We start from the raw sequence: 18993 nt of genomic DNA on the forward strand, positions 1-18993 counted from the left end.
ACGTTTGAAAATGGAATGCATCAACAGAACGGTGTTGGTAGTATAAAAATATCTACAGCACCTTGTATTCCCAGGTGGTCTCCCATCCAAGTACTAACCAGGCCCAACACTGCTTAGCTTCCAAGATTAGATGAGATTGGGCGTATCCAGTGTGGTGCTGCAGTAGATGAACTTTTTGGTTTCTGTTAGAACTTTTCTACTTCTAACTACTGGTTCATAAATGAATACGTTTGAAAATGGAATGCATCAACAGAACGGTGTTGGTAGTATAAAAATATCTACAGCACCTTGTATTCCCAGGTGGTCTCCCATCCAAGTACTAACCAGGCCCAACACTGCTTAGCTTCCAAGATCAGATGAGATTGGGCGTATCCAGTGTGGTCTGGCTGTAGATAAGCTTTATGGTTTCTGTTTGAACTTTTCTACTTCTAACTACTGGTTCATAAATGAATACGTTTTAAAATGGAATGCATCAACAGAACAATGTTGGTAGTATAAAAATATCTACAGCACCTTGTATTCCCAGGTGGTCTCCCATCCAAGTACTAACCAGGCCCAACACTGCTTAGCTTCCAAAATCAGATGAGATTGGGCGTATCCAGTGTGGTGTGGCTGTAGATGAGTTTTGTGGTTTCTGTTAGAACTTTTCTACTTCTAACTACTGGTTCATAAATGAATACGTTTGAAAATGGAATGCATCAACAGAACGGTGTTGGCAGTATAAAAATATCTACAGCACTTTGTATTCCCAGGTGGTCTCCCATCCAAGTACTAACCAGGCTTAACACTGCTTAGCTTCCAAGATCAGATGAGATTGGGCGTATCCAGTGTGGTGTGGCTGTAGATGAGCTTTGTGGTTTCTGTTAGAACTTTTCTACTTCTAACTACTGGTTCATAAATGAACACGTTTGAAAATGGAATGCATCAACAGAACGGTGTTGGCAGTATAAAAATATCTACAGCACCTTGTATTCCCAGGTGGTCTCCCATCCAAGTACTAACCAGGCCCAACACTGCTTAGCTTCCAAGATCAGATGAGATTGGGCGTATCCAGTGTGGTGCTGCTGTAGATGAACTTTCTAGTTTCTGTTAGAACTTTTCTACTTCTAACTACTGGTTCATAAATGAATACGTTTGAAAATGGAATGCATCAACAGAACAGTGTTGGCAGTATAAAAATATCTACAGCACCTTGTATTCCCAGGTGGTCTCCCATCCAAGTACTAACAAGGCCCAACACTGCTTAGCTTCCAAGATCAGACGAGATTGGGCGTATCCAGTGTGGTGTGGCTGTAGATGAGCTTTGTGGTTTCTGTTAGAACTTTTCTACTTCTAACTACTGGTTCATAAATGAATACGTTTGAAAATGGAATGCATCAACAGAACGGTGTTGGCATTATAAAAATATCTACAGCACCTTGTATTACTAGGTGGTCTCCCATCCAAGCACTAACCAGGCCCAACACTGCTTAGCTTCCAAGATCAGATGAGATTGGGCGTATCCAGTGTGGTGTGGCTGTAGATGAGCTTTGTGGTTTCTGTTAGAGCTTTTCTACTTCTAACTACTGGTTCATAAATGAATACGTTTGAAAATGGAATGCATCAACAGAACGGTGTTGGCAGTATAAAAACATATACAGCACCTTGTATTCCCAGGTGTTCTCCCATCCAAGTACTAACCAGGCCCAACACTGCTTAGCTTCCAAGATCAGATGAGATTGGGCGTATCCAGTGTGGTGTGGCTGTAGATAAACTTTGTGGTTTCTGTTAGAACTTTTCTACTTCTAACTACTGGTTCATAAATTAATACGTTTTAAAATGGAATGCATCAACAGAACGGTGTTGGCAGTATAAAATTATCTACTTCACCTTGTATTCCCAGGTGGACTCCCATCCAAGTACTAACCAGGCCCAACACTGCTTAGCTTCCAAGATCAGATGAGATTGGGCATATCCAGTGTGGTGTGGCTGTAGAAGAGCTTTATAGTTTCTGTTTGTACTTTTCTACTTCTAACTACTGGTTCATAAATGAATACGTTTGAAAATGGAATGCATCAACAGAACGGTGTTGGTAGTATAAAAATATCTACAGCACCTTGTATTCCCAGGTGGTCTCCCATCCAAGTACTAACCAGGCCCAACACTGCTTAGCTTCCAAGATCAGATGAGATTGGGCGTATCCAGTGTGGTGCTGCTGTAGATGAACTTTCTGGTTTCTGTTAGAACTTTTCTACTTCTAACTACTGGTTCATAAATGAATACGTTTTAAAATGGAATGCATCAACAGAACGGTGTCGGCAGTATAAAATTATCTACAGCACCTTGTATTCCCAGGTGGTCTCCCATCCAAGTACTAACCAGGCCCAACACTGCTTAGCTTCCAAGATCAGATGAGATTGGGCGTATCCAGTGTGGTGCTGCTGTAGATGAACTTTCTGGTTTCTGTTAGAACTTTTCTACTTCTAACTACTGGTTCATAAATGAATACGTTTGAAAATGGAATGCATCAACAGAACGGTGTTGGTAGTATAAAAATATCTACAGCACCTTGTATTCCCAGGTGGTCTCCCATCCAAGTACTAACCAGGCCCAACACTGCTTAGCTTCCAAGATTAGATGAGATTGGGCGTATCCAGTGTGGTGCGGCAGTAGATGAACTTTTTGGTTTCTGTTAGAACTTTTCTACTTCTAACTACTGGTTCATAAATGAATACGTTTTAAAATGGAATGCATCAACAGAACGGTGTCGGCAGTATAAAATTATCTACAGCACCTTGTATTCCCAGGTGGTCTCCCATCCAAGTGCTAACCAGGCCCAACACTGCTTAGCTTCCAAGATCAGATGAGATTGGGCATATCCAGTGTGGTGTGGCTGTAGAAGAGCTTTATGGTTTCTGTTAGTACTTTTCTACTTCTAACTACTGGTTCATAAATGAATACGTTTGAAAATGGAATGCATCAACAGAACGGTGTTGGTAGTATAAAAATATCTACAGCACCTTGTATTCCCAGGTGGTCTCCCATCCAAGTACTAACCAGGCCCAACACTGCTTAGCTTCCAAGATCAGATGAGATTGGGCGTATCCAGTGTGGTCTGGCTGTAGATAAGCTTTATGGTTTCTGTTTGAACTTTTCTACTTCTAACTACTGGTTCATAAATGAATACGTTTTAAAATGGAATGCATCAACAGAACAGTGTTGGTAGTATAAAAATATCTACAGCACCTTGTATTCCCAGGTGGTCTCCCATCCAAGTACTAACCAGGCCCAACACTGCTTAGCTTCCAAGATCAGATGAGATTGGGCGTATCCAGTGTGGTGTGGCTGTAGATAAGTTTCGTGGTTTCTGTTAGAACTTTTCTACTTCTAACTACTGGTTCATAAATGAATACGTTTGAAAATGGAATGCATCAACAGAACGGTGTTGGCAGTATAAAAATATCTACAGCACTTTGTATTCCCAGGTGGTCTCCCATCCAAGTACTAACCAGGCCCAACACTGCTTAGCTTCCAAGATCAGATGAGATTGGGCGTATCCAGTGTGGTGTGGCTGTAGATGAGCTTTGTGGTTTCTGTTAGAACTTTTCTACTTCTAACTACTGGTTCATAAATGAACACGTTTGAAAATGGAATGCATCAACAGAACGGTGTTGGCAGTATAAAAATATCTACAGCACCTTGTATTCCCAGGTGGTCTCCCATCCAAGTACTAACCAGGCCCAACACTGCTTAGCTTCCAAGATCAGATGAGATTGGGCGTATCCAGTGTGGTGCTGCTGTAGATGAACTTTCTAGTTTCTGTTAGAACTTTTCTACTTCTAACTACTGGTTCATAAATGAATACGTTTGAAAATGGAATGCATCAACAGAACAGTGTTGGCAGTATAAAAATATCTACAGCACCTTGTATTCCCAGGTGGTCTCCCATCCAAGTACTAACAAGGCCCAACACTGCTTAGCTTCCAAGATCAGACGAGATTGGGCGTATCCACTGTGGTGTGGCTGTAGATGAGCTTTGTGGTTTCTGTTAGAACTTTTCTACTTCTAACTACTGGTTCATAAATGAATACGTTTGAAAATGGAATGCATCAACAGAACGGTGTTGGCATTATAAAAATATCTACAGCACCTTATATTACTAGGTGGTCTCCCATCCAAGCACTAACCAGGCCCAACACTGCTTAGCTTCCAAGATCAGATGAGATTGGGCGTATCCAGTGTGGTGTGGCTGTAGATAAACTTTGTGGTTTCTGTTAGAACTTTTCTACTTCTAACTACTGGTTCATAAATTAATACGTTTTAAAATGGAATGCATCAACAGAACGGTGTTGGCAGTATAAAATTATCTACTTCACCTTGTATTCCCAGGTGGACTCCCATCCAAGTACTAACCAGGCCCAACACTGCTTAGCTTCCAAGATCAGATGAGATTGGGCATATCCAGTGTGGTGTGGCTGTAGAAGAGCTTTATAGTTTCTGTTTGTACTTTTCTACTTCTAACTACTGGTTCATAAATGAATACGTTTGAAAATGGAATGCATCAACAGAACGGTGTTGGTAGTATAAAAATATCTACAGCACCTTGTATTCCCAGGTGGTCTCCCATCCAAGTACTAACCAGGCCCAACACTGCTTAGCTTCCAAGATCAGATGAGATTGGGCGTATCCAGTGTGGTGCTGCTGTAGATGAACTTTCTGGTTTCTGTTAGAACTTTTCTACTTCTAACTACTGGTTCATAAATGAATACGTTTTAAAATGGAATGCATCAACAGAACGGTGTCGGCAGTATAAAATTATCTACAGCACCTTGTATTCCCAGGTGGTCTCCCATCCAAGTACTAACCAGGCCCAACACTGCTTAGCTTCCAAGATCAGATGAGATTGGGCGTATCCAGTGTGGTGCTGCTGTAGATGAACTTTCTGGTTTCTGTTAGAACTTTTCTACTTCTAACTACTGGTTCATAAATGAATACGTTTGAAAATGGAATGCATCAACAGAACGGTGTTGGTAGTATAAAAATATCTACAGCACCTTGTATTCCCAGGTGGTCTCCCATCCAAGTACTAACCAGGCCCAACACTGCTTAGCTTCCAAGATTAGATGAGATTGGGCGTATCCAGTGTGGTGCGGCAGTAGATGAACTTTTTGGTTTCTGTTAGAACTTTTCTACTTCTAACTACTGGTTCATAAATGAATACGTTTTAAAATGGAATGCATCAACAGAACGGTGTCGGCAGTATAAAATTATCTACAGCACCTTGTATTCCCAGGTGGTCTCCCATCCAAGTGCTAACCAGGCCCAACACTGCTTAGCTTCCAAGATCAGATGAGATTGGGCATATCCAGTGTGGTGTGGCTGTAGAAGAGCTTTATGGTTTCTGTTAGTACTTTTCTACTTCTAACTACTGGTTCATAAATGAATACGTTTGAAAATGGAATGCATCAACAGAACGGTGTTGGTAGTATAAAAATATCTACAGCACCTTGTATTCCCAGGTGGTCTCCCATCCAAGTACTAACCAGGCCCAACACTGCTTAGCTTCCAAGATCAGATGAGATTGGGCGTATCCAGTGTGGTCTGGCTGTAGATAAGCTTTATGGTTTCTGTTTGAACTTTTCTACTTCTAACTACTGGTTCATAAATGAATACGTTTTAAAATGGAATGCATCAACAGAACAGTGTTGGTAGTATAAAAATATCTACAGCACCTTGTATTCCCAGGTGGTCTCCCATCCAAGTACTAACCAGGCCCAACACTGCTTAGCTTCCAAGATCAGATGAGATTGGGCGTATCCAGTGTGGTGTGGCTGTAGATAAGTTTCGTGGTTTCTGTTAGAACTTTTCTACTTCTAACTACTGGTTCATAAATGAATACGTTTGAAAATGGAATGCATCAACAGAACGGTGTTGGCAGTATAAAAATATCTACAGCACTTTGTATTCCCAGGTGGTCTCCCATCCAAGTACTAACCAGGCCCAACACTGCTTAGCTTCCAAGATCAGATGAGATTGGGCGTATCCAGTGTGGTGTGGCTGTAGATGAGCTTTGTGGTTTCTGTTAGAACTTTTCTACTTCTAACTACTGGTTCATAAATGAACACGTTTGAAAATGGAATGCATCAACAGAACGGTGTTGGCAGTATAAAAATATCTACAGCACCTTGTATTCCCAGGTGGTCTCCCATCCAAGTACTAACCAGGCCCAACACTGCTTAGCTTCCAAGATCAGATGAGATTGGGCGTATCCAGTGTGGTGCTGCTGTAGATGAACTTTCTAGTTTCTGTTAGAACTTTTCTACTTCTAACTACTGGTTCATAAATGAATACGTTTGAAAATGGAATGCATCAACAGAACAGTGTTGGCAGTATAAAAATATCTACAGCACCTTGTATTCCCAGGTGGTCTCCCATCCAAGTACTAACAAGGCCCAACACTGCTTAGCTTCCAAGATCAGACGAGATTGGGCGTATCCACTGTGGTGTGGCTGTAGATGAGCTTTGTGGTTTCTGTTAGAACTTTTCTACTTCTAACTACTGGTTCATAAATGAATACGTTTGAAAATGGAATGCATCAACAGAACGGTGTTGGCATTATAAAAATATCTACAGCACCTTATATTACTAGGTGGTCTCCCATCCAAGCACTAACCAGGCCCAACACTGCTTAGCTTCCAAGATCAGATGAGATTGGGCGTATCCAGTGTGGTGTGGCTGTAGATGAGCTTTGTGGTTTCTGTTAGAGCTTTTCTACTTCTAACTACTGGTTCATAAATGAATACGTTTGAAAATGGAATGCATCAACAGAACGGTGTTGGCAGTATAAAAACATATACAGCACCTTGTATTCCCAGGTGGTCTCCCATCCAAGTACTAACCAGGCCCAACACTGCTTAGCTTCCAAGATCAAATGAGATTGGGCGTATCCAGTGTGGTGTGGCTGTAGATAAACTTTGTGGTTTCTGTTAGAGCTTTTCTACTTCTAACTACTGGTTCATAAATTAATACGTTTGAAAATGGAATGCATCAACAGAACGGTGTTGGCAGTATAAAATTATCTACATCACCTTGTATTCCCAGGTGGACTCCCATCCAAGTACTAACCAGGCCCAACACTGCTTAGCTTCCAAGATCAGATGAGATTGGGCATATCCAGTGTGGTGTGGCTGTAGAAGAGCTTTATAGTTTCTGTTTGTACTTTTCTACTTCTAACTACTGGTTCATAAATGAATACGTTTGAAAATGGAATGCATCAACAGAACGGTGTTGGTAGTATAAAAATATCTACAGCACCTTGTATTCCCAGGTGGTCTCCCATCCAAGTACTAACCAGGCCCAACACTGCTTAGCTTCCAAGATCAGATGAGATTGGGCGTATCCAGTGTGGTGCTGCTGTAGATGAACTTTCTGGTTTCTGTTAGAACTTTTCTACTTCTAACTACTGGTTCATAAATGAATACGTTTTAAAATGGAATGCATCAACAGAACGGTGTCGGCAGTATAAAATTATCTACAGCACCTTGTATTCCCAGGTGGTCTCCCATCCAAGTACTAACCAGGCCCAACACTGCTTAGCTTCCAAGATCAGATGAGATTGGGCATATCCAGTGTGGTGTGGCTGTAGAAGAGCTTTATGATTTCTGTTAATACTTTTCTACTTCTAACTACTGGTTCATAAATGAATACGTTTGAAAATGGAATGCATCAACAGGACGGTGTTGGTAGTATAAAAATATCTACAGCACCTTGTATTCCCAGGTGGTCTCCCATCCAAGTACTAACCAGGCCCAACACTGCTTAGCTTCCAAGATCAGATGAGATTGGGCGTATCCAGTGTGGTGTGGCTGTAGATAAGCTTTATGGTTTCTGTTATAACTTTTCTACTTCTAACTACTGGTTCATAAATGAATACGTTTTAAAACGGAATGCATCAACAGAACGGTGTTGGTAGTATAAAAATATCTACAGCACCTTGTATTCCCAGGTGGTCTCCCATCCAAGTACTAACCAGGCCCAACACTGCTAAGCTTCCAAGATCAGATGAGATTGGGCGTATCCAGTGTGGTGTGGCTGTAGATAAGCTTTATGGTTTCTGTTAGAACTTTTCTACTTCTAACTACTGGTTCATAAATGAATATGTTTTAAAATGGAATGCATCAACAGAACGGTGTTGGTAGTATAAAAATATCTAAAGCACCTTGTATTCCCAGGTGGTCTCCCATCCAAGTACTAACCAGGCCCAACACTGCTTAGCTTCCAAGATCAGATGAGATTGGGCGTATCCAGTGTGGTGTGGCTGTAGATGAGCTTTGTGGTTTCTGTTAGAACTTTTCTACTTCTAACTACTGGTTCATAAATGAATACGTTTGAAAATGGAATGCATCAACAGAACGGTGTTGGCAGTATAAAAATATCTACAGCACTTTGTATTCACAGGTGGTCTCCCATCCAAGTACTAACCAGGCCCAACACTGCTTAGCTTCCAAGATCAGATGAGATTGGGCGTATCCAGTGTGGTGTGGCTGTAGATATGCTTTATGGTTTCTGTTAGAACTTTTCTACTTCTAACTACTGGTTCATAAATGAATATGTTTTAAAATGGAAAGCATCAACAGAACGGTGTTGGTAGTATAAAAATATCTAAAGCACCTTGTATTCCCAGGTGGTCTCCCATCCAAGTACTAACCAGGCCCAACACTGCTTAGCTTCCAAGATCAGATGAGATTGGGCGTATCCAGTGTGGTGTGGCTGTAGATGAGCTTTGTGGTTTCTGTTAGAACTTTTCTACTTCTAACTACTGGTTCATAAATGAATACGTTTGAAAATGGAATGCATCAACAGAACGGTGTTGGCAGTATAAAAATATCTACAGCACTTTGTATTCACAGGTGGTCTCCCATCCAAGTACTAACCAGGCCCAACACTGCTTAGCTTCCAAGATCAGATGAGATTGGGCGTATCCAGTGTGGTGTGGCTGTAGATAAGCTTTATGGTTTCTGTTAGAACTTTTCTACTTCTAACTACTGGTTCATAAATGAATACGTTTTAAAATGGAATGCATGAACAGAATGGTGTTGGTAGTATAAAAATATCTAAAGCACCTTGTATTCCCAGGTGGTCTCCCATCCAAGTACTAACCAGGCCCAACACTGCTTAGCTTCCAAGATCAGATGAGATTGGGCGTATCCAGTGTGGTGTGGCTGTAGATGAGCGTTGTTGTTTCTGTTAGAACTTTTCTACTTCTAACTACTGGTTCATAAATGAATACGTTTGAAAATGGAATGCATCAACAGAACGGTGTTGGCAGTATAAAAATATCTACAGCACCTTGTATTCCCAGGTGGTCTCCCATCCAAGTACTAACCAGGCCCAACACTGCTTAGCTTCCAAGATCAGATGAGATTGGGCGTATCCAGTGTGGTGCTGCTGTAGATGAACTTTCTGGTTTCTGTTAGAACTTTTCTACTTCTAACTACTGGTTCATAAATGAATACGTTTTAAAATGGAATGCATCAACAGAACGGTGTTGGCAGTATAAAATTATCTACAGCACCTTGTATTCCCAGGTGGTCTCCCATCCAAGTACTAACCAGGCCTAACACTGCTTAGCTTTCAAGATCAGATGAGATTGGGCATATCCAGTGTGGTGTGGCTGTAGAAGAGCGTTATGGTTTCTGTTAGTACTTTTCTACTTCTAACTACTGGTTCATAAATGAATACGTTTGAAAATGGAATGCATCAACAGAACGGTGTTGGTAGTATAAAAATATCTACAGCACCTTGTATTCCCAGGTGGTCTCCCATCCAAGTACTAACCAGGCCCAACACTGCTTAGCTTCCAAGATCAGACAAGATTGGGCGTATCCAGTGTGGTGTGGCTGTAGATAAGCTTTATGGTTTCTGTTAGAACTTTTCTACTTCTAACTACTGGTTCATAAATGAATACGTTTTAAAATGGAATGCATCAACAGAACGGTGTTGGTAGTATAAAAATAGCTACAGCACCTTGTATTCCCAGGTGGTCTCCCATCCAAGTACTAACCAGGCCCAACACTGCTTAGCTTCCAAGATCAGATGAGATTGGGCGTATCCAGTGTGGTGTGGCTGTAGATGAGCTTTGTGGTTTCTGTTAGAACTTTTCTACTTCTAACTACTGGTTCATAAATGAATACGTTTGAAAATGGAATGCATCAACAGAACAGTGTTGGCAGTATAAAAATATCTACAGCACCTTGTATTCCCAGGTGGTCTCCCATCCAAGTACTAACAAGGCCCAACACTGCTTAGCTTCCAAGATGAGACGAGATTGGGCGTATCCAGTGTGGTGTGGCTGTAGATGAGCTTTGTGGTTTCTGTTAGAACTTTTCTACTTCTAACTACTGGTTCATAAATGAATACGTTTGAAAATGGAATGCATCAACAGAACGGTGTTGGCAGGATAAAAATATCTACAACACCTTGTATTCCCAGGTGGTCTCCCATCCAAGTACTAACCAGGCCCAACACTGCTTAGCGTCCAATATCAGATGAGATTGGGCGTATCCAATCTGGTGTGGCTGTAGATGAGCTTTGTGGTTTCTGTTAGAACTTTTCTACTTCTAACTACTGGTTCATAAATGAATACGTTTGAAAATGGAATGCATCAACAGAACGGTGTTGGCAGTATAAAAATATCTACAGCACCTTGTATTTCCAGGTGGTCTCCCATCCAAGTACTAACCAAGCCCAACACTGCATAGCTTCCAAGATCAGGTGAGATTGGGCGTATCCAGCATGGTGTGGCTGTAGATGAGCTTTGTGGTTTCTGTTAGAACTTTTCTACTTCTAACCACTGGTTCATAAATGAATACGTTTGAAAATGGAATGCATCAACAGAACAGTGTTGGCAGTATAAAAATATCTACAGCACCTTGTATTCCCAGGTGGTCTCCCATCCAAGTACTAACAAGGCCCAACACTGCTTAGCTTCAAAGATCAGACGAGATTGGGCGTATCCAGTGTGGTGTGGCTGTAGATGAGCTTTGTGGTTTCTGTTAGAACTTTTCTACTTCTAACTACTGGTTCATAAATGAATAGGTTTGAAAATGGAATGCATTAACAGAACGGTGTTGGCAGTATAAAAATATCTACAGCACCTTGTATTCCCAGGTGGTCTCACATCCAAGTACTAACCAGACTCAACACTGCTTAGCTTCCAAGATCAGATGAGATTGGGCGTATCCAGTGTGGTGTTGCTGTAGATGAACTTTCTGGTTTCTGTTAGAACTTTTCTACTTCTAACTACTGGTTCATAAATGAATAAGTTTTAAAATGGAATGCATCAACAGAACGGTGTTGGCAGTATAAAATTATCTACAGCACCTAGTATTCCCAGGTGGTCTCCCATCCAAGTACTAACCAGGCCCAACACTGCTTAACTTCCAAGATCAGATGAGATTGGGCGTATCCAGTGTGGTGTGGCTGTAGAAGAGCTTTATGGTTTCTGTTAGTACTTTTCTACTTCTAACTATTGGTTCATAAATGAATAAGTTTGAAAATGGAATGCATCAACAGAACGGTGTAGGTAGTATAAAAATTTCTACAGCACCTTGTATTCCCAGGTGGTCTCCCATCCAAGTACTAACCAGGCACAACACTGCTTAGCTTCCTAGATCAGATGAGATTGGGCGTATCCAGTGTGGTGTGGCTGTAGATGAGCTTTGTGGTTTCTGTTAGAACTTTTCTACTTCTAACTACTGGTTCATAAATGAATACGTTTGAAAATGGAATGCATCAACAGAACGGTGTTGGTAGTATAAAAATATCTACAGCACCTTGTATTCCCAGGTGGTCTCCCATCCAAGTACTAACCAGGCCCAACACTGTTTAGCTTCCAAGATCAGATGAGATTGGGCGTATCCAGTGTGGTGTTGCTGTAGATGAACTTTCTGGTTTCTGTTAGAACTTTTCTACTTCTAACTACTGGTTCATAAATGAATACGTTTTAAAATGGAATGCATCAACAGAACGGTGTGGTAGTATAAAAATATCTACAGCACCTTGTATTCCCAGGTGGTCTCCCATCCAAGTATTAACCAGGCCCAACACTGCTTAGCTTCCTAGATCAGATGAGATTGGGCGTATCCAGTGTGGTGTGGCTGTAGATGAGCTTTGTGGTTTCTGTTAGAACTTTTCTACTTCTAACTACTGGTTCATAAATGAATACGTTTTAAAATGGAATGCATCAACAGAACGGTGTTGGTAGTATAAAAATATCTACAGCACCTTGTATTCCCAGGTGGACTCCCATCCAAGTACTAATCAGGCCCAACACTGCTTAGCTTCCAAGGTCAGATGAGATTGGGCGTATCCAGTGTGGTGTGGCTGTAGAAGAGCTTTATGGTTTCTGTTAGTACTTTTCTACTTCCAACTACTGGTTCATAAATGAATACGTTTGAAAATGGAATGCATCAACAGAACGGTGTTTGTAGTATAAAAATATCTACAGCACCTTGTATTCCCAGGTGGTCTCCCATCCAAGTACTAACCAGGCCCAACACTGCTTAGCTTCCAAGATCAGATGAGATTGGGCGTATACAGTGTGGTGCTGCTGTAGATGAAATTTCTGGTTTCTATTAGAACTTTTCTACTTATAAATACTGGTTCATAAATGAACACGTTTTAAAATGGAATGCATCAACAGAACGGTGTTGGTAGTAAAAAAATATCTACAGCACCTTGTATTCCCAGGTGGTCTCCCATCCAAGTACTAACCAGGCCCAACACTGCTTAGCTTCCAAGATCAGATGAGATTGGGCGTATCCAGTGTGGTGTGGCTGTAGATGAGCTTTGTGGTTTCTGTTAGAACTTTTCTACTTCTAACTACTGGTTCATAAATGAATACGTTTTAAAATGGAATGCATCAACAGAACGGTGTTGGTAGTATAAAAATATCTACAGCACCTTGTATTCCCAGGTGGACTCCCATCCAAGTACTAATCAGGCCCAACACTGCTTAGCTTCCAAGGTCAGATGAGATTGGGCGTATCCAGTGTGGTGTGGCTGTAGATGAGTTTTGTGGTTTCTGTTAGAACTTTTCTACTTCTAACTACTGGTTCATAAATGAATACGTTTTAAAATGGAATGCATCAACAGAACGGTGTTGGCAGTATAAAAATATCTACAGCACCTTGTATTCCCAGGTGGTCTCCCACCCAAGTACTAACCAGGCCCAACACTGCTTAGCTTCCAAGATCAGATGAGATTGGGCGTATCAAGTGTGGTGTTGCTGTAGATGAGCTTTGTTGTTTCTGTTAGAACTTTTCTACTACTAACTACTGGTTCATAAATGAATACGTTTGAAAATGGAATGCATCAACAGAACGGTGTTGGCAGTATAAAAATATCTACAGCACCTTGTATTCCCAGGTAGTCTCCCATCCAAGTACTAACCAGGCCCAACACTGCTTAGCTTCCAAGATCAGATGAGATTGGGCGTATCCAGTGTGGTGTTGCTGTAGATGAACTTTCTGGTTTCTGTTAGAACTTTTCTACTTCTAACTACTGGTTCATAAATGAATAAGTTTTAAAATGGAATGCATCAACAGAACGGTGTTGGCAGTATAAAATTATCTACAGCACTTAGTATTCCCAGATGGTCTCCCATCCAAGTACTAACCAGGCCCAACACTGCTTAACTTCCAAGATCAGATGAGATTGGGCGTATCCAGTGTGGTGTGGCTGTAGAAGAGCTTTATGGTTTCTGTTAGTACTTTTCTACTTCTAACTATTGGTTCATAAATGAATAAGTTTGAAAATGGAATGCATCAACAGAACGGTGTAGGTAGTATAAAAATTTCTACAGCACCTTGTATTCCCAGGTGGTCTCCCATCCAAGTACTAACCAGGCCCAACACTGCTTAGCTTCCTAGATCAGATGAGATTGGGCGTATCCAGTGTGGTGTGGCTGTAGATGAGCTTTGTGGTTTCTGTTAGAACTTTTCTACTTCTAACTACTGGTTCATAAATGAATACGTTTGAAAATGGAATGCATCAACAGAACGGTGTTGGTAGTATAAAAATATCTACAGCACCTTGTATTCCCAGGTGGTCTCCCATCCAAGTACTAACCAGGCCCAACACTGTTTAGCTTCCAAGATCAGATGAGATTGGGCGTATCCAGAGTGGTGTTGCTGTAGATGAACTTTCTGGTTTCTGTTAGAACTTTTCTACTTCTAACTACTGGTTCATAAATGAATACGTTTTAAAATGGAATGCATCAACAGAACGGTGTTGGTAGTATAAAAATATCTACAGCACCTTGTATTCCCAGGTGGTCTCCCATCCAAGTATTAACCAGGCCCAACACTGCTTAGCTTCCTAGATCAGATGAGATTGGGCGTATCCAGTGTGGTGTGGCTGTAGATGAGCTTTGTGGTTTCTGTTAGAACTTTTCTACTTCTAACTACTGGTTCATAAATGAATACGTTTGAAAATGGAATGCATCAACAGAACGGTGTTGGCAGTATAAAAATATCTACAGCACCTTGTATTCCCAGGTGGTCTCCCACCCAAGTACTAACCAGGCCCAACACTGCTTAGCTTCCAAGATCAGATGATATTGGGCGTATCCAGTGTGGTGTGGCTGTAGATGAGCTTTGTTGTTTCTGTCAGAACTTTTCTACTACTAACTACTGGTTCATAAATGAATACGTTTGAAAATGGAATGCATCAACAGAACGGTGTTGGCAGTATAAAAATATCTACAGCACCTTGTATTCCCAGGTAGTCTCCCATCCAAGTACTAACCAGGCCCAACACTGCTTAGCTTCCAAGATCAGATGAGATTGGGCGTATCCAATGTGGTGTGGCTGTAGATGAACTTTGTGGTTTCTGTTAGAACTTTTCTACTTCTAACTACTGGTTCATAAATGAATACTTTTTAAAATGGAATGCATCAACAGAACGGTGTTGGCAGTATAAAATTATCTACAGCACCTTGTATTCCCAGGTGGACTCCCATCCAAGAACTAACCAGGCCCAACACTGCTTAGCTTCCAAGATCAGATGAGATTGGGCATATCCAGTGTGGTGTGGCTGTAGAAGAGCTTTATGATTTCTGTTAGTACTTTTCTACTTCCAACTACTGGTTCATAAATGAATACGTTTGAAAATGGAATGCATCAACAGAACGGTGTTTGTAGTATAAAAATATCGACAGCACCTTGTATTCCCAGGTGGTCTCCCATCCAAGTACTAACCAGGCCCAACACTGCTTAGCTTCCAAGATCAGATGAGATTGGGCGTATCCAGTGTGGTGTGGCTGTAGATGAGCTTTGTGGTTTCTGTTAGAACTTTTCTACTTCTAACTACTGGTTCATAAATGAATACGTTTTAAAATGGAATGCATCAACAGAACGGTGTTGGTAGTATAAAAATATCTACAGCACCTTGTATTCCCAGGTGGACTCCCATCCAAGTACTAACCAGGCCCAACACTGCTTAGCTTCCAAGATCAGATGAGATTGGGCGTATCCAGTGTGGTGTTGCTGTAGATGAGCTTTGTTGTTTCTGTTAGAACTTTTCTACTACTAACTACTGGTTCATAAATGAATACGTTTGAAAATGGAATGCATCAACAGAACGGTGTTGGCAGTATAAAAATATCTACAGCACCTTGTATTCCCAGGTAGTCTCCCATCCAAGTACTAACCAGGCCCAACACTGCTTAGCTTCCAATATCAGATGAGATTGGGCGTATCCAATGTGGTGTGGCTGTAGATGAACTTTGTGGTTTCTGTTAGAACTTTTCTACTTCTAACTACTGGTTCATAAATGAATACGTTTTAAAATGGAATGCATCAACAGAACGGTGTTGGCAGTATAAAATTATCTACAGCACCTTGTATTCCCAGGTGGACTCCCATCCAAGTACTAACCAGGCCCAACACTGCTTAGCTTCCAAGATCAGATGAGATTGGGCATATCCAGTGAGGTGTGGCTGTAGATGAGCTTTGCCGTTTCTGTTAGAACTTTTCTACTTCTAACTACTGGTTCATAAATGAATACATTTGAAAATGGAATGCATCAACAGAACGGTGTTGGCAGTATAAATATATCTACAGCACCTTGTATTCCCAGGTGGTCTCCCATCCAAGTACTAAATAGGTCCAACACTGCTTAGCTTCCAAGATCAGATGCGATTGGGCGTATCCAGTGTGGTGTTGCTGTAGATGAACTTTCTGGTTTCTGTTAGAACTTTTCTTCTTCTAACTACTGGTTCATAAATGAATAAGTTTTAAAATGGAATGCATCAACAGAACGGTGTTGGCAGTATAAAATTATCTACAGCACCTAGTATTCCCAGGTGGTCTCCCATCCAAGTACTAACCAGGCCCAACACTGCTTAGCTACCAAGATCAGATGAGATTGGGCGTATCCAGTGTGGTGTGGCTGTAGAAGAGCTTTATGGTTTCTGTTAGTACTTTTCTACTTCTAACTATTGGTTCATAAATGAATAAGTTTGAAAATGGAATGCATCAACAGAACGGTGTTGGTAGTATAAAAATTTCTACAGCACCTTGTATTCCCAGGTGGTCTCCCATCCAAGTACTAACCAGGCCCAACACTGCTTAGCTTCCTAGATCAGATGAGATTGGGCGTATCCAGTGTGGTGTGGCTGTAGATGAGCTTTGTGGTTTCTGTTAGAACTTTTCTACTTCTAACTACTGATTCATAAATGAATACGTTTGAAAATGGAATGCATCAACAGAACGGTGTTGGTAGTATAAAAATATCTTCAGCACCTTGTATTCCCAGGTGGTCTCCCATCCAAGTACTAACCAGGCCCAACACTGTTTAGCTTCCAAGATCAGATGAGATTGGGCGTATCCAGTGTGGTGTTGCTGTAGATGAACTTTCTGGTTTCTGTTAGAACTTTTCTACTTCTAACTACTGGTTCATAAATGAATACGTTTTAAAATGGAATGCATCAACAGAACGGTGTTGGTAGTATAAAAATATCTACAGCACCTTGTATTCCCAGGTGGTCTCCCATCCAAGTATTAACCAGGCCCAACACTGCTTAGCTTCCTAGATCAGATGAGATTGGGCGTATCCAGTGTGGTGTGGCTGTAGATGAGCTTTGTGGTTTCTGTTTGAACTTTTCTACTTCTAACTACTGGTTCATAAATGAATACGTTTGAAAATGGAATGCATCAACAGAACGGTGTTGGCAGTATAAAATTATCTACAGCACCTATGTATTCCCAGGTGGTCTCCCATCCAAGTACTAACCAGGCCCAACACTGCTTAGCTTCTAAGATCAGATGAGATTGGGCATATCCAGTGTGGTGTGGCTGTAGAAAAGCTTTATGATTTCTGTTAGTACTTTTCTACTTCTAACTACTGGTTCATAAATGAATACGTTTGAAAATGGAATGCATCAACAGAACGGTGTTGGTAGTATAAAAATATCTACAGCACCTTGTATTCCCAGGTGGTCTCCCATCCAAGTACTAACCAGGCCCAACACTGCTTAGCTTCCAAGATCAGATGAGATTGGGCGTATCCAGTGTGGTGTTGCTGTAGATGAACTTTCTGGTTTCTGTTAGAACTTTTCTACTTCTAACTACTTGTTCATAAATGAATACGTTTTAAAATGGAATGCATCAACAGAACGGTGTTGGCAGTATAAAATTATCTACAGCACCTTGTATTCCCAGGTGGTCTCCCATTCAAGTACTAACCAGGCCCAACACTGCTTAGCTTCCAAGATCAGATGAGATTGGGCATATCCAGTGTGGTGTGGCTGTAGAAGAGCTTTATGGTTTCTGTTAGTACTTTTCTACTTCTAACTACTGGTTCATAAATGAATACGTTTGAAAATGGAATGCATCAACAAAACGGTGTTGGTAGTATAAAAATATCTACAGCACCTTGTATTCCCAGGTGGTCTCCCATCCAAGTACTAACCAGGCCCAACACTGCTTAGCTTCCAGGATCAGATGAGATTGGGCATATCCAGTGTGGTGTGGCTGTAGACGAGCTTTGTGGTTTCTGTTAGAACTTTTCTACTTCTAACTACTGTTTCATAAATGAATACGTTTGAAAATGGAATGCATCAACAGAACGGTGTTGGCAGTATAAAAATATCTACAGCACCTTGTATTCCCAGGTGGTCTCCCATCCAAGTACTAACCAGGCCCAACACTGCTTAGTTTCCAAGATCAGATGAGATTGGGCGTATCCAGTGTGGTGTGGCTGTAGATGAGCTTTGCAGTTTCTGTTAGAACTTTTCTACTTCTAACTACTGGTTCATAAATGAATACATGTGAAAATGGAATGCATCAACAGAACGGTGTTGGCAGTATAAATATATCTACAGCACCTTGTATTCCCAGGTGGTCTCCCATCCAAGTACTAAATAGGTCCAACACTGCTTAGCTTCCAAGATCAGATGCGATTGGGCGTATCCAGTGTGGTGTGGCTGTAGATGAGCTTTGTGGTTTCTGTTAGAACTTTTCTACTTCTAACTACTGGTTCATAAATGAATAGGTTTGAAAATGGAATGCATTAACAGAACGGTGTTGGCAGTATAAAAATATCTACAGCACCTTGTATTCCCAGGTGGTCTCCCATCCAAGTATTAACCAGGCTCAACACTGCTTAGCTTCCAAGATCAGATGAGATTGGGCGTATCCAGTGTGGTGTTGCTGTAGATGAACTTTCTGGTTTCTGTTAGAACTTTTTTACTTCTAACTACTGGTTCATAAATGAATAAGTTTTAAAATGGAATGCATCAACAGAACGGTGTTGGCAGTATAAAATTATCTACAGCACCTAGTATTCCCAGGTGGTCTCCCATCCAAGTACTAACCAGGCCCAACACTGCTTAGCTTCCAAGATGAGAGGAGATTGGGCGTATCCAGTGTGGTGTGGCTGTAGAAGAGCTTTATGGTTTCTGTTAGTACTTTTCTAATTCTAACTACTGGTTCATAAATGAATACGTTTGAA

General features: G+C 41.2%; 61 non-coding genes and 23 pseudogenes across 61 annotated transcripts; all 84 read right to left on the minus strand.

Moving 5' to 3' along the window:
* Positions 1-49: 49 nt before the first annotated feature.
* LOC134891868 (5S ribosomal RNA) lies at positions 50-168 on the minus strand (annotated as a pseudogene).
* Positions 169-275: 107 nt separating this feature from the next.
* Positions 276-394, minus strand: LOC134901067 (5S ribosomal RNA). Its single transcript, XR_010174563.1, has one exon. It is a non-coding gene; the product is annotated as a 5S ribosomal RNA (ribosomal RNA).
* A 107-nt stretch (positions 395-501) lies between these two features.
* LOC135062824 (5S ribosomal RNA) lies at positions 502-620 on the minus strand. Its single transcript, XR_010249166.1, has one exon. It is a non-coding gene; the product is annotated as a 5S ribosomal RNA (ribosomal RNA).
* A 107-nt stretch (positions 621-727) lies between these two features.
* On the minus strand, positions 728-846 carry LOC134892309 (5S ribosomal RNA; annotated as a pseudogene).
* A 107-nt stretch (positions 847-953) lies between these two features.
* On the minus strand, positions 954-1072 carry LOC135066712 (5S ribosomal RNA). The gene has a single exon (XR_010252952.1). It is a non-coding gene; the product is annotated as a 5S ribosomal RNA (ribosomal RNA).
* A 107-nt stretch (positions 1073-1179) lies between these two features.
* LOC135061935 (5S ribosomal RNA) lies at positions 1180-1298 on the minus strand. The gene has a single exon (XR_010248300.1). It is a non-coding gene; the product is annotated as a 5S ribosomal RNA (ribosomal RNA).
* A 107-nt stretch (positions 1299-1405) lies between these two features.
* On the minus strand, positions 1406-1524 carry LOC134891264 (5S ribosomal RNA; annotated as a pseudogene).
* Positions 1525-1631: 107 nt separating this feature from the next.
* LOC134887994 (5S ribosomal RNA) lies at positions 1632-1750 on the minus strand (annotated as a pseudogene).
* Positions 1751-1857: 107 nt separating this feature from the next.
* LOC134893445 (5S ribosomal RNA) lies at positions 1858-1976 on the minus strand (annotated as a pseudogene).
* A 107-nt stretch (positions 1977-2083) lies between these two features.
* On the minus strand, positions 2084-2202 carry LOC135066713 (5S ribosomal RNA). The gene has a single exon (XR_010252954.1). It is a non-coding gene; the product is annotated as a 5S ribosomal RNA (ribosomal RNA).
* A 107-nt stretch (positions 2203-2309) lies between these two features.
* Positions 2310-2428, minus strand: LOC135066714 (5S ribosomal RNA). The gene has a single exon (XR_010252955.1). It is a non-coding gene; the product is annotated as a 5S ribosomal RNA (ribosomal RNA).
* Positions 2429-2535: 107 nt separating this feature from the next.
* Positions 2536-2654, minus strand: LOC134889645 (5S ribosomal RNA; annotated as a pseudogene).
* A 107-nt stretch (positions 2655-2761) lies between these two features.
* On the minus strand, positions 2762-2880 carry LOC134888845 (5S ribosomal RNA; annotated as a pseudogene).
* Positions 2881-2987: 107 nt separating this feature from the next.
* Positions 2988-3106, minus strand: LOC134901068 (5S ribosomal RNA). The gene has a single exon (XR_010174564.1). It is a non-coding gene; the product is annotated as a 5S ribosomal RNA (ribosomal RNA).
* Positions 3107-3213: 107 nt separating this feature from the next.
* LOC134899352 (5S ribosomal RNA) lies at positions 3214-3332 on the minus strand. Its single transcript, XR_010173031.1, has one exon. It is a non-coding gene; the product is annotated as a 5S ribosomal RNA (ribosomal RNA).
* A 107-nt stretch (positions 3333-3439) lies between these two features.
* Positions 3440-3558, minus strand: LOC135065059 (5S ribosomal RNA). The gene has a single exon (XR_010251351.1). It is a non-coding gene; the product is annotated as a 5S ribosomal RNA (ribosomal RNA).
* A 107-nt stretch (positions 3559-3665) lies between these two features.
* On the minus strand, positions 3666-3784 carry LOC135066715 (5S ribosomal RNA). The gene has a single exon (XR_010252956.1). It is a non-coding gene; the product is annotated as a 5S ribosomal RNA (ribosomal RNA).
* Positions 3785-3891: 107 nt separating this feature from the next.
* LOC135059408 (5S ribosomal RNA) lies at positions 3892-4010 on the minus strand. Its single transcript, XR_010245811.1, has one exon. It is a non-coding gene; the product is annotated as a 5S ribosomal RNA (ribosomal RNA).
* A 107-nt stretch (positions 4011-4117) lies between these two features.
* On the minus strand, positions 4118-4236 carry LOC134892830 (5S ribosomal RNA; annotated as a pseudogene).
* A 107-nt stretch (positions 4237-4343) lies between these two features.
* Positions 4344-4462, minus strand: LOC134893446 (5S ribosomal RNA; annotated as a pseudogene).
* Positions 4463-4569: 107 nt separating this feature from the next.
* LOC135066716 (5S ribosomal RNA) lies at positions 4570-4688 on the minus strand. The gene has a single exon (XR_010252957.1). It is a non-coding gene; the product is annotated as a 5S ribosomal RNA (ribosomal RNA).
* Positions 4689-4795: 107 nt separating this feature from the next.
* Positions 4796-4914, minus strand: LOC135066717 (5S ribosomal RNA). The gene has a single exon (XR_010252958.1). It is a non-coding gene; the product is annotated as a 5S ribosomal RNA (ribosomal RNA).
* Positions 4915-5021: 107 nt separating this feature from the next.
* Positions 5022-5140, minus strand: LOC134889646 (5S ribosomal RNA; annotated as a pseudogene).
* Positions 5141-5247: 107 nt separating this feature from the next.
* Positions 5248-5366, minus strand: LOC134888846 (5S ribosomal RNA; annotated as a pseudogene).
* A 107-nt stretch (positions 5367-5473) lies between these two features.
* Positions 5474-5592, minus strand: LOC134901069 (5S ribosomal RNA). The gene has a single exon (XR_010174565.1). It is a non-coding gene; the product is annotated as a 5S ribosomal RNA (ribosomal RNA).
* A 107-nt stretch (positions 5593-5699) lies between these two features.
* LOC134899363 (5S ribosomal RNA) lies at positions 5700-5818 on the minus strand. Its single transcript, XR_010173042.1, has one exon. It is a non-coding gene; the product is annotated as a 5S ribosomal RNA (ribosomal RNA).
* Positions 5819-5925: 107 nt separating this feature from the next.
* Positions 5926-6044, minus strand: LOC135065060 (5S ribosomal RNA). Its single transcript, XR_010251352.1, has one exon. It is a non-coding gene; the product is annotated as a 5S ribosomal RNA (ribosomal RNA).
* Positions 6045-6151: 107 nt separating this feature from the next.
* On the minus strand, positions 6152-6270 carry LOC135066718 (5S ribosomal RNA). Its single transcript, XR_010252959.1, has one exon. It is a non-coding gene; the product is annotated as a 5S ribosomal RNA (ribosomal RNA).
* Positions 6271-6377: 107 nt separating this feature from the next.
* LOC135059410 (5S ribosomal RNA) lies at positions 6378-6496 on the minus strand. The gene has a single exon (XR_010245813.1). It is a non-coding gene; the product is annotated as a 5S ribosomal RNA (ribosomal RNA).
* Positions 6497-6603: 107 nt separating this feature from the next.
* On the minus strand, positions 6604-6722 carry LOC134892831 (5S ribosomal RNA; annotated as a pseudogene).
* Positions 6723-6829: 107 nt separating this feature from the next.
* Positions 6830-6948, minus strand: LOC135066085 (5S ribosomal RNA). The gene has a single exon (XR_010252344.1). It is a non-coding gene; the product is annotated as a 5S ribosomal RNA (ribosomal RNA).
* A 107-nt stretch (positions 6949-7055) lies between these two features.
* LOC134889765 (5S ribosomal RNA) lies at positions 7056-7174 on the minus strand (annotated as a pseudogene).
* A 107-nt stretch (positions 7175-7281) lies between these two features.
* Positions 7282-7400, minus strand: LOC135066719 (5S ribosomal RNA). Its single transcript, XR_010252960.1, has one exon. It is a non-coding gene; the product is annotated as a 5S ribosomal RNA (ribosomal RNA).
* A 107-nt stretch (positions 7401-7507) lies between these two features.
* Positions 7508-7626, minus strand: LOC135064517 (5S ribosomal RNA). Its single transcript, XR_010250826.1, has one exon. It is a non-coding gene; the product is annotated as a 5S ribosomal RNA (ribosomal RNA).
* Positions 7627-7733: 107 nt separating this feature from the next.
* LOC134899376 (5S ribosomal RNA) lies at positions 7734-7852 on the minus strand. The gene has a single exon (XR_010173053.1). It is a non-coding gene; the product is annotated as a 5S ribosomal RNA (ribosomal RNA).
* A 107-nt stretch (positions 7853-7959) lies between these two features.
* On the minus strand, positions 7960-8078 carry LOC135066308 (5S ribosomal RNA). The gene has a single exon (XR_010252559.1). It is a non-coding gene; the product is annotated as a 5S ribosomal RNA (ribosomal RNA).
* Positions 8079-8185: 107 nt separating this feature from the next.
* Positions 8186-8304, minus strand: LOC135067173 (5S ribosomal RNA). The gene has a single exon (XR_010253396.1). It is a non-coding gene; the product is annotated as a 5S ribosomal RNA (ribosomal RNA).
* A 107-nt stretch (positions 8305-8411) lies between these two features.
* LOC135069847 (5S ribosomal RNA) lies at positions 8412-8530 on the minus strand. Its single transcript, XR_010256028.1, has one exon. It is a non-coding gene; the product is annotated as a 5S ribosomal RNA (ribosomal RNA).
* A 107-nt stretch (positions 8531-8637) lies between these two features.
* On the minus strand, positions 8638-8756 carry LOC135067175 (5S ribosomal RNA). Its single transcript, XR_010253398.1, has one exon. It is a non-coding gene; the product is annotated as a 5S ribosomal RNA (ribosomal RNA).
* A 107-nt stretch (positions 8757-8863) lies between these two features.
* Positions 8864-8982, minus strand: LOC135069848 (5S ribosomal RNA). Its single transcript, XR_010256029.1, has one exon. It is a non-coding gene; the product is annotated as a 5S ribosomal RNA (ribosomal RNA).
* Positions 8983-9089: 107 nt separating this feature from the next.
* LOC135067176 (5S ribosomal RNA) lies at positions 9090-9208 on the minus strand. The gene has a single exon (XR_010253399.1). It is a non-coding gene; the product is annotated as a 5S ribosomal RNA (ribosomal RNA).
* Positions 9209-9315: 107 nt separating this feature from the next.
* On the minus strand, positions 9316-9434 carry LOC135066720 (5S ribosomal RNA). The gene has a single exon (XR_010252961.1). It is a non-coding gene; the product is annotated as a 5S ribosomal RNA (ribosomal RNA).
* A 107-nt stretch (positions 9435-9541) lies between these two features.
* LOC134890470 (5S ribosomal RNA) lies at positions 9542-9660 on the minus strand (annotated as a pseudogene).
* A 107-nt stretch (positions 9661-9767) lies between these two features.
* Positions 9768-9886, minus strand: LOC135066770 (5S ribosomal RNA). The gene has a single exon (XR_010253011.1). It is a non-coding gene; the product is annotated as a 5S ribosomal RNA (ribosomal RNA).
* A 107-nt stretch (positions 9887-9993) lies between these two features.
* LOC135060597 (5S ribosomal RNA) lies at positions 9994-10112 on the minus strand. The gene has a single exon (XR_010246990.1). It is a non-coding gene; the product is annotated as a 5S ribosomal RNA (ribosomal RNA).
* A 107-nt stretch (positions 10113-10219) lies between these two features.
* LOC135068754 (5S ribosomal RNA) lies at positions 10220-10338 on the minus strand. Its single transcript, XR_010254946.1, has one exon. It is a non-coding gene; the product is annotated as a 5S ribosomal RNA (ribosomal RNA).
* Positions 10339-10445: 107 nt separating this feature from the next.
* Positions 10446-10564, minus strand: LOC134893890 (5S ribosomal RNA; annotated as a pseudogene).
* Positions 10565-10671: 107 nt separating this feature from the next.
* On the minus strand, positions 10672-10790 carry LOC134895034 (5S ribosomal RNA; annotated as a pseudogene).
* A 107-nt stretch (positions 10791-10897) lies between these two features.
* Positions 10898-11016, minus strand: LOC135060925 (5S ribosomal RNA). Its single transcript, XR_010247320.1, has one exon. It is a non-coding gene; the product is annotated as a 5S ribosomal RNA (ribosomal RNA).
* Positions 11017-11123: 107 nt separating this feature from the next.
* Positions 11124-11242, minus strand: LOC134894092 (5S ribosomal RNA; annotated as a pseudogene).
* Positions 11243-11349: 107 nt separating this feature from the next.
* On the minus strand, positions 11350-11468 carry LOC135058585 (5S ribosomal RNA). Its single transcript, XR_010245012.1, has one exon. It is a non-coding gene; the product is annotated as a 5S ribosomal RNA (ribosomal RNA).
* A 107-nt stretch (positions 11469-11575) lies between these two features.
* Positions 11576-11694, minus strand: LOC134891700 (5S ribosomal RNA; annotated as a pseudogene).
* A 107-nt stretch (positions 11695-11801) lies between these two features.
* On the minus strand, positions 11802-11920 carry LOC135063419 (5S ribosomal RNA). The gene has a single exon (XR_010249751.1). It is a non-coding gene; the product is annotated as a 5S ribosomal RNA (ribosomal RNA).
* Positions 11921-12026: 106 nt separating this feature from the next.
* On the minus strand, positions 12027-12145 carry LOC134886072 (5S ribosomal RNA). Its single transcript, XR_010170168.1, has one exon. It is a non-coding gene; the product is annotated as a 5S ribosomal RNA (ribosomal RNA).
* A 107-nt stretch (positions 12146-12252) lies between these two features.
* Positions 12253-12371, minus strand: LOC135069538 (5S ribosomal RNA). The gene has a single exon (XR_010255718.1). It is a non-coding gene; the product is annotated as a 5S ribosomal RNA (ribosomal RNA).
* Positions 12372-12478: 107 nt separating this feature from the next.
* On the minus strand, positions 12479-12597 carry LOC135068763 (5S ribosomal RNA). Its single transcript, XR_010254955.1, has one exon. It is a non-coding gene; the product is annotated as a 5S ribosomal RNA (ribosomal RNA).
* Positions 12598-12704: 107 nt separating this feature from the next.
* On the minus strand, positions 12705-12823 carry LOC134899387 (5S ribosomal RNA). Its single transcript, XR_010173063.1, has one exon. It is a non-coding gene; the product is annotated as a 5S ribosomal RNA (ribosomal RNA).
* Positions 12824-12930: 107 nt separating this feature from the next.
* Positions 12931-13049, minus strand: LOC135064626 (5S ribosomal RNA). The gene has a single exon (XR_010250931.1). It is a non-coding gene; the product is annotated as a 5S ribosomal RNA (ribosomal RNA).
* A 107-nt stretch (positions 13050-13156) lies between these two features.
* Positions 13157-13275, minus strand: LOC135066153 (5S ribosomal RNA). The gene has a single exon (XR_010252408.1). It is a non-coding gene; the product is annotated as a 5S ribosomal RNA (ribosomal RNA).
* A 107-nt stretch (positions 13276-13382) lies between these two features.
* LOC135066979 (5S ribosomal RNA) lies at positions 13383-13501 on the minus strand. Its single transcript, XR_010253210.1, has one exon. It is a non-coding gene; the product is annotated as a 5S ribosomal RNA (ribosomal RNA).
* A 107-nt stretch (positions 13502-13608) lies between these two features.
* LOC135062894 (5S ribosomal RNA) lies at positions 13609-13727 on the minus strand. Its single transcript, XR_010249236.1, has one exon. It is a non-coding gene; the product is annotated as a 5S ribosomal RNA (ribosomal RNA).
* A 107-nt stretch (positions 13728-13834) lies between these two features.
* LOC135070939 (5S ribosomal RNA) lies at positions 13835-13953 on the minus strand. Its single transcript, XR_010257086.1, has one exon. It is a non-coding gene; the product is annotated as a 5S ribosomal RNA (ribosomal RNA).
* Positions 13954-14060: 107 nt separating this feature from the next.
* LOC135068066 (5S ribosomal RNA) lies at positions 14061-14179 on the minus strand. The gene has a single exon (XR_010254274.1). It is a non-coding gene; the product is annotated as a 5S ribosomal RNA (ribosomal RNA).
* Positions 14180-14286: 107 nt separating this feature from the next.
* LOC134886073 (5S ribosomal RNA) lies at positions 14287-14405 on the minus strand. The gene has a single exon (XR_010170169.1). It is a non-coding gene; the product is annotated as a 5S ribosomal RNA (ribosomal RNA).
* Positions 14406-14512: 107 nt separating this feature from the next.
* LOC135070320 (5S ribosomal RNA) lies at positions 14513-14631 on the minus strand. The gene has a single exon (XR_010256488.1). It is a non-coding gene; the product is annotated as a 5S ribosomal RNA (ribosomal RNA).
* Positions 14632-14738: 107 nt separating this feature from the next.
* LOC135065819 (5S ribosomal RNA) lies at positions 14739-14857 on the minus strand. The gene has a single exon (XR_010252089.1). It is a non-coding gene; the product is annotated as a 5S ribosomal RNA (ribosomal RNA).
* A 107-nt stretch (positions 14858-14964) lies between these two features.
* Positions 14965-15083, minus strand: LOC134889784 (5S ribosomal RNA; annotated as a pseudogene).
* Positions 15084-15190: 107 nt separating this feature from the next.
* On the minus strand, positions 15191-15309 carry LOC135062225 (5S ribosomal RNA). The gene has a single exon (XR_010248579.1). It is a non-coding gene; the product is annotated as a 5S ribosomal RNA (ribosomal RNA).
* Positions 15310-15416: 107 nt separating this feature from the next.
* On the minus strand, positions 15417-15535 carry LOC135065383 (5S ribosomal RNA). The gene has a single exon (XR_010251665.1). It is a non-coding gene; the product is annotated as a 5S ribosomal RNA (ribosomal RNA).
* A 107-nt stretch (positions 15536-15642) lies between these two features.
* LOC134886996 (5S ribosomal RNA) lies at positions 15643-15761 on the minus strand (annotated as a pseudogene).
* Positions 15762-15868: 107 nt separating this feature from the next.
* On the minus strand, positions 15869-15987 carry LOC135067061 (5S ribosomal RNA). The gene has a single exon (XR_010253289.1). It is a non-coding gene; the product is annotated as a 5S ribosomal RNA (ribosomal RNA).
* A 107-nt stretch (positions 15988-16094) lies between these two features.
* Positions 16095-16213, minus strand: LOC134886868 (5S ribosomal RNA). The gene has a single exon (XR_010170944.1). It is a non-coding gene; the product is annotated as a 5S ribosomal RNA (ribosomal RNA).
* Positions 16214-16320: 107 nt separating this feature from the next.
* LOC134901624 (5S ribosomal RNA) lies at positions 16321-16439 on the minus strand. The gene has a single exon (XR_010175111.1). It is a non-coding gene; the product is annotated as a 5S ribosomal RNA (ribosomal RNA).
* A 107-nt stretch (positions 16440-16546) lies between these two features.
* LOC135070940 (5S ribosomal RNA) lies at positions 16547-16665 on the minus strand. The gene has a single exon (XR_010257087.1). It is a non-coding gene; the product is annotated as a 5S ribosomal RNA (ribosomal RNA).
* A 107-nt stretch (positions 16666-16772) lies between these two features.
* Positions 16773-16891, minus strand: LOC134885733 (5S ribosomal RNA). The gene has a single exon (XR_010169841.1). It is a non-coding gene; the product is annotated as a 5S ribosomal RNA (ribosomal RNA).
* Positions 16892-16998: 107 nt separating this feature from the next.
* Positions 16999-17117, minus strand: LOC134886074 (5S ribosomal RNA). The gene has a single exon (XR_010170170.1). It is a non-coding gene; the product is annotated as a 5S ribosomal RNA (ribosomal RNA).
* Positions 17118-17224: 107 nt separating this feature from the next.
* LOC134891031 (5S ribosomal RNA) lies at positions 17225-17344 on the minus strand (annotated as a pseudogene).
* A 107-nt stretch (positions 17345-17451) lies between these two features.
* LOC135060072 (5S ribosomal RNA) lies at positions 17452-17570 on the minus strand. Its single transcript, XR_010246462.1, has one exon. It is a non-coding gene; the product is annotated as a 5S ribosomal RNA (ribosomal RNA).
* A 107-nt stretch (positions 17571-17677) lies between these two features.
* LOC135068520 (5S ribosomal RNA) lies at positions 17678-17796 on the minus strand. Its single transcript, XR_010254718.1, has one exon. It is a non-coding gene; the product is annotated as a 5S ribosomal RNA (ribosomal RNA).
* Positions 17797-17903: 107 nt separating this feature from the next.
* Positions 17904-18022, minus strand: LOC134886395 (5S ribosomal RNA). The gene has a single exon (XR_010170479.1). It is a non-coding gene; the product is annotated as a 5S ribosomal RNA (ribosomal RNA).
* Positions 18023-18129: 107 nt separating this feature from the next.
* On the minus strand, positions 18130-18248 carry LOC135064885 (5S ribosomal RNA). Its single transcript, XR_010251182.1, has one exon. It is a non-coding gene; the product is annotated as a 5S ribosomal RNA (ribosomal RNA).
* A 107-nt stretch (positions 18249-18355) lies between these two features.
* Positions 18356-18474, minus strand: LOC135069786 (5S ribosomal RNA). Its single transcript, XR_010255968.1, has one exon. It is a non-coding gene; the product is annotated as a 5S ribosomal RNA (ribosomal RNA).
* A 107-nt stretch (positions 18475-18581) lies between these two features.
* LOC134889682 (5S ribosomal RNA) lies at positions 18582-18700 on the minus strand (annotated as a pseudogene).
* A 107-nt stretch (positions 18701-18807) lies between these two features.
* On the minus strand, positions 18808-18926 carry LOC134889658 (5S ribosomal RNA; annotated as a pseudogene).
* Between the last annotated feature and the right edge of the window lie 67 nt (positions 18927-18993).

This window comes from Pseudophryne corroboree, chromosome 3 (assembly GCF_028390025.1).
Source record: "Pseudophryne corroboree isolate aPseCor3 chromosome 3, aPseCor3.hap2, whole genome shotgun sequence".
Classification (NCBI taxonomy): domain Eukaryota; kingdom Metazoa; phylum Chordata; class Amphibia; order Anura; family Myobatrachidae; genus Pseudophryne; species Pseudophryne corroboree.